The sequence below is a fragment of the Ochotona curzoniae genome, unplaced genomic scaffold (assembly GCF_017591425.1).
Source record: "Ochotona curzoniae isolate NIBS_2020 unplaced genomic scaffold, NIBS_Ocur_1.0 scaffold_1037, whole genome shotgun sequence".
NCBI lineage: Eukaryota > Metazoa > Chordata > Mammalia > Lagomorpha > Ochotonidae > Ochotona > Ochotona curzoniae.
The window spans coordinates 3,152,860-3,159,788 of record NW_024467083.1 but is presented as its reverse complement, the minus strand read 5'-3'; the positions used below and the strand labels follow the sequence as shown (position 1 = coordinate 3,159,788).

The 6,929-nt window shown below is 39.6% G+C and overlaps 1 non-coding gene across 1 annotated transcript; it reads left to right on the top strand.

The window, feature by feature from the left end:
* The first annotated feature begins 5,877 nt into the window (after positions 1 to 5,877).
* Positions 5,878 to 5,984, top strand: LOC121168953. Its single transcript, XR_005885806.1, has one exon. It is a non-coding gene; the product is annotated as a U6 spliceosomal RNA (small nuclear RNA).
* Positions 5,985 to 6,929: the final 945 nt, after the last annotated feature.

Genomic DNA, 6,929 nt, shown 5'->3' with positions numbered 1-6,929 from the left:
AAAGGCAGAGTTACACAGAGAAGTGTGTAACTCTGCTGGCTTACACCCCAAAAGGCCAAATGGCTGGGGCTGTGCCAGGCTGATGCCAGGAGCCTGGAGCCTCCTCCAGATCTCCCACATGGGTGCAGGGACCTAAGCAGTTGGCCCATCACCTGCTCTGCTCCAAGGTACATCAGCAGGATGGTGGGTTAGACGTATAGCAGCTGGGACTCAAGCTCATGCCCATGTAGGATGCCAGCACTGCAGGCAGTGTGGCTCAATGTGCTGGACCACAGTACTGGCTTGTTTGTGTGAATTCTCCACTTGCTACCTAGTGTGCCCAATGTTGTTTCACACCCTTGGAACTTAGTTTTCTATCTTATGGGACTGAGTACTTCCCTTGCAATGCTGATGTGAGGGTTAACTGAGGTGTGTTTTACTTAGCACTTACTGTTCTGTAAGTATAGCACAGCTGCTAGGATATTTAATATAATGAACATTTGTAGCTTTTTTTAGCTTTATTTTGTTCTCATTTTAAAGAATAGCTATGTTTTTGAGCACCATTTTTTATCTCTGTGGCCTATACATTTAAAGAAACTTATAATCATAAATTTCATAATTTTTCTTCTTGAAGGGTCCTCTTATATTGGCTTCATCTTATTTAATGAAAAACTGCAATTAAAAAAATCACAATCTGTATTCTGCAACCTTGATTTCTACTTCCTGGGTTGTGAAACACTCAAAAATTCTTAAAATCCTATAAATATGAAATCCATTTAGGCAATATATCTCATTTTTTGGAAAAAATACAAATATGATAATATCATAAAACTGGGATTTTTTTTCCAATGGACGTGCTAAATGACAACTAAAGTGGTATTACCACCTTTTATATGCAATGAGTATTGACTAAATACTCTCAACTGATTTCTTAGAAACTAACAAGCTGAAGCTGTTGAGATGAAATGATGCCTTATCACACACCACTAGTGCCTGAAAATAAAACCCATGGAGGTATCTAATAAGAATGTTGTGTGACCTAATCTGTGCTGCTAAAATTAGTGATCTCTCTGATTTTTGCATCCAGGCATTATCAGTTAGTGACTGCTATCTGGAAATGGGCAAATCTGGGCATTTTATGGTAACTCTTTGTTATAAAAAATGTTAAGTTATTATCAGAACTTCCTATTCTCCCATGTTGTAAAAAATGGCTGAGTTTGAGGTGAAGCTAGTCTGTGCCAATAGACAATTTCTCTTGGCTGTGCCTCAGGTTTTTCTCTACTTACTTGACCCCTTCATCTTCTCCACCCTCAATTTAGAATCACCCCAGGGTGTCTTCTGATGCCTCAGGCTGCTTATAATTAGAGATCTGAAAAATGATCCCACTGCCTTGTGTTCTGTAGAAAGTTACATTTCTTTCCAATTGATGAGTTAAGTTTCAGCCCTTTTAGTATAGTTTAGTATAATTTTGCTGCACAAAATCCCCCAGTTCTCTTTACCTTTCAATTTTAATTTTTGAATGATTTATATGTAGTTAATCAGACAGTTTTTACTTTGTGTCTTCTTTTACTGCTTCAAGCTTGGAATATTCTCTTTGTAACTTGGATATATTTTTTGAAAAATTAATTATTTCACTTGCAAGGCTAACAGAGAAGTGCACTACAAAGGTAAAGACAATGAAGGAAGTAGAGAGAGACTTTCCATTTGCTGGCATAAATTTCTAAATGCTCGTGAAGATGGGACTGGGCCAGACTGAAACCACTCCATGTCTCCCATGTGGGTGGCAAGGGTCCAATCACTTGAGTCATCCTCTCTCTGCTGGAGTAGGCCTTCATAGCAAACTGGAATTGGGATCTGAGCCAGGACTGGGACCCAACCATTCTGAGACAGAATACAAAGGCTCCCGGTGGCCTCTGAACTGCTATGCCAAACGTCTACTTCATAGCTATAGAACTGAATTTGCTGTGTTCTGCTTTTTGATAGATTAAGTTTTAAAAACACATACATTTTTGTTTTCACCTGAAGTTTATCTTCTGGTTTAAGATAATGACTAAACTGACTTTTTAAAAAATATGTATTTATTTTATTTATTTGAAAGACAGAGGGATAGAGATACAGAGAAAGAGATCCTCTACCTGCTGGGCCATGCCACAAATGGCTGTCATGGCTAGGGCTGGGCGAGGCTGAAGCCAGAAGCAAAAACTCTATCCAGCTCTCTCTCATAGGTGGTGGGTCCTCCTCCACTGCTTTCCCAGGTGCATTAGCAGAGTTGGATTGCAGCTGGTGCTTCAAGCACATGAAATGGCACAGGATGCTCGTGCTGTAGCTGGTAACCTGCTATGATACAACACCAGCCCCATTCACTGGACTCTTTTTCAACTTTGTGGGAGAAGTGTTTGTGAACAAATACATTGTTTGTTTCAAATGTAATCAAGATAATATTTGATATGTATTGTGTGACTCTCATGAAACTTAGCTTAAGAAAAATCTCTCTGTGTTAAAAGCAATCTGCCAGTCCGGAGTGATAGCCTAGAGGCTAAAGTCCTTGCTTTGCATGTGCTGGGATCCCATTAGGGTACTGGTTTGTACCCTGGTTGCTCTACTTCCCTTCCAGCTCCATGCCTGTGGCCTGGGAAAGCAGTAGAGGACAGGCCACAACCGTGGGACCCTGTACAAGGAAGACCTGGAGGAAGCTGCTGGCTCCTGGCTCCTGGCTTCAGACTGGCTCAGTTCTGGCTTTTGTGGCCACTTGGGGAGTGAATCATAGGATGTAAGATCTTCCTCTCTGTCTCTCCTTCTCTGTGTAAATCTGACTACCCAATAAAAATAAATAAATCTTTTTAAAAAAAAGCAATCTGCCATTAAACTTAGGGATAAAATAAGGGGAAAGAGGATAACAATGGAAAAGCTGCCAGTTTACTCGCAAGTACTGTGGAAGCAACGATGAGAATCCCTAGGAAACAAGATTACGCTGCTCTCTTACCCTCCTCATCTTACCCTATAGAAGATACCTTTAACTTTATCATGGAAAAGGCCATTTGATACCTTTGTGTGATTCAAAGGAAAAATTACAGATCCTTCCAATTATTGTGAATTTGGGAATGTTGACCTCTTGTTTGGACTAACATGTGAGTGCTTATTTGCCTTTAATGTCCTCTGTATATTTATCATGTTAGAAATGAGACAGGATGCATCATCTGTTTTATTGTAAAGAGTACAATGTGCCCTGGTTGATTACTGTTTATCAGAAATTTAGCTGTTTTCAAATAAGGATATTTAGCCAGATGTTCTCTGTGCAAATTTTTCATGTTCTACGAATCAGCATGCAATCACTGTTTAGCTGAAATTCAGTTAGCGATGTTGACACCTCTGTATTTTAACACTAGGATTTCTTTGTGGGACACAATTCCTTTCAATCAACTTAATATGCCATCTTGGTCTCTAAGGGACAATAATTGAATTTAGGCAAGTTTTAAATAGCAATAAGGACAGAGAACACAGATGGGTATTTCATTGATTAACGCTAACCCTGGCCTAAGGCCCCAGTGTCAGGCATTAGATTAGGACATTACGAAGAGAATGACAGAGTTTTGGTACTTTATTCCTCTCAATAACATTCTTTCACATATTAAGTTTATCCCCCACTAGGTAGCTACTTTAGCATGCAGAAGGTCTTAATCCACTGATGTGGATCTCTCTGCTCTCACTTTGATGCAGCGTCTGTTTACAAGAGTAATACGGCCTGTGTAAGACAAAGTACTTGGGACAAGGACAACTGAATAAGGCTTTTACATGCGCAGTGATCCGGCCTAAAAACAAAACCAAAACCGTACTGCACACACACACCCCACACACATACGCATTTTCAAAACACGAACACAAATCCGCAGACACGCTTGCACATGCAAACACCAACAAAATGGAGGCTTTTTTGAAATGGAGTTATGACGTCTGGATTTCATCAAGAAGATCCCTCCGTGGCTGATCTCCTTGTTGGGCACTTTATCTTTTCTTCACCTCTGACCTTCTTTTCAGGCTCTCTTCAAGGCGTAGTCACCCTAAGCCCTTGGGTGTTCTTTCAGAAGTAGGATTGCTGTCATTCCCTTGGGGGAGTTTAAGCAGCTGCCCGAATCAGTGACAAGGTTGGGGACAGATTGGGTATCCTGGCTGGGAAAGAGATTATGGGTCAGTCCCCAGTGCTGGGATACAACAGATTCAAGCAGTTAAGGATTTTTTGGATATCCGAAAAAGATTTCATGAAATTTATAAAGATCTAACAACGTATTACAGATTTCATGTGGTTTAAACAGCTTATATTAAGGAAAACTTCTAGAAATTAGTAAATCCTGCTTTTGCAGTGACGCAGTTTTTCCAAGATTGAATTGCTACAGAATAGTTTAATTATACCAAATTGTGCGGCTGCTGAATGGGGCTGGCAACCTCTCACTTTCTGATGCCTTATCCTAACTTCAGAACGTGTTTACGTGTCGATGCTAGTAAATTCAGACCAGGAGACAATACCTTTTCATCTTTTTAAAAAATTTCCAGGTTGTTGTTACATTTCAGGGTGAGAAACTATGGAAAGTCGTTTTTTTCTCCTGTAAAAGCAGTAAACTACCTAACATTAGAGTACTTATATTTTTTCATTGGCATCAAGTTTGTTTGTTTTTTTTCCTTTAAGATCTCAAAGAAGAGATCTTTGATATTATAACTGGGGTTGAGAGTTTTTGTAACATTCTACCATTCTTGTTTATATATAGGGTTAGTATTAAAGAAGAAAGATATCTTATTACATGTTATATGTAACACATGCTACATGTATTATAATTATTTGTTGAAGGTTAAACTATGTCTATCAAAATTTCTAGCATCTTCAAAAAAGAAACTCAGGTACATTCCCGCAAACTTTCACTTTTCCTCTTTATCTCTTTTTTTCTTTAAAATCTTTTAACAGGAAAATGTAAGTGTTCAGCACAGTGGTTCCTGTTACAGATGACAGCAACAAAGAACACAACAACAACAACAACAGGAGAGGTCCCATTTGTCAGACAAACATTTGGCTAATCAGTGTATGTCCCAACTCAGGGGTGGGTGGAGGGGAAGGCCTCTGGCCTTGACTTAGTGCCCTCGTTGCTGCAAGGGATGCCCACACTTGCCAGTGCCCACAAGGTGTGGAATGGCCATCCTACAGCAGCTCACTCAGTTGAACAGGACTCACATAGGCAGAGCAACAACTTTTAGCTGGTATTACATTTTGAGGTAAATAGTGTCGGTTCATGCTATTAGTTTTTCAATAGGCTGAAATGCTGCTAATTCCTTTGTTTAAATCAATTCACAAAAATTCACTGGAAATGCAGCATATCCAAACTGTATATATACTAACCACCATGTGGAGCTCTCGGAAACTGTAAGCTTCCTACCAAGAACAACACTCATCTCAGAGAATTGCAATGCTGTAAGAGATTTTAGAGTGTCATGGGTTGTGGTTTCTGTATTTTTTGTCAGTTATTTCTTTTTATTGTTTATCACTAAAGTTCCCATACTTTGAGCACTTGGATTTTACCTATGAGTTTTTATTTCTATTAGACTAAATAAAAGGACAGACAATTTAAGAGTCCTGATATTTTTGGGGGAGATTTCTGTGGCCCCAGTTTGGGAACCTACAACCTCTTAAGATTTTGTTATATCAGTAAGGGAGTGAAGTCTACTGGCTTAAGCCCCACTCCCTGCAAGGCCTCAGAGTTAGTATAAGCAGATTGAAAAGTAGGTTTTGGGTAGACCTGAATTACTGAGTAAATGCAAACTATAGCAATAGTTGTTCACTTGTAGACTAGTGAATCGATCTGAAAAAAAATGTATTTTCATACATAATTAGCCTGTTGTTTAAATACTGTTGGAATGCTCACTTCGGCAGCACATATACTAAAATTGGAACGATACAGAGAACATTAGCATGGCCCCTGCGCAAGGATGACATGCAAATTCGTGAAGCATTCCACATTTAAAAAAAGAAGTAAATATAAAAACATAGAAAAAAAAACACTTTTGGGAAACTCATATTTTCAATTCTCATACCAATAATTACTATAAATGCAAATCAGTGTGAGCTGCTGCCTCTCTTGAACATTGTCACATGCCTTTCATCATTATGGACACTTTTTTTTTAAAGATCTGTTTATTTTTATTGGAAAGGCAAAGGCAGATATCCCGAGAGGAGAGACAGAGAGGAAGATCTTCCCGTCCGATGGTTCACTCCCCAAGTGACTGCAACGGCTGGAGCTGAGCCAATCCGAATCTAGTAGCCATTAGCTTTCCAGGTCTCCTTTGTGGGTGCAGGGTCCCAAGGCTTTGTGCCGTCCTCAAGTGCTTTCCCAGGCCAAAAGCCGGGAGCTGGATGGGAAGCAAGGCCACCAGGATTAGAACTGGTGCCCATATTGGGATCCTGGTGCTTGCAAAACGAGGACTTTAACTACTACGCTATGGCGCTGTGCCCAACACTGGCTTTTATAATAGTCATATGAGCTTGACCTGAACCAAAAAAGCCAAGGAAATTGATTAGATAGGAAAACTCAAGACTTAAATCTTAGGTTTCCTTGGAGGCCAGGAGCTGGTAGATGGCACGTTGGTGACACAATTCTGAAATAAGAATGTGGTGGATGCTGGAGCTGAAGCCTTTGAACAAAAGTTTTTTTTTTTTTTTTGTCCATTGAAGTGACCACCTTAAGCTAGTGCGCTCACACCTTTTCAATCCTGAATGAAAACCAGTTAGAATGAGGCAAAAAAAAATCCAATACAAAAAAAAAAAATAAAGCCATTAGCCAGAATTCCTGAATTAGATTTTTCTTTTAAAATAATAGTTTGTCTTGTGCTGGCGGATTTGTCCTCTTGCATCCTCTGGCAGCAAAGTAAAAGTTCGCTCAAGTTTTGCTCTCTCTGCCATCAACAGATGG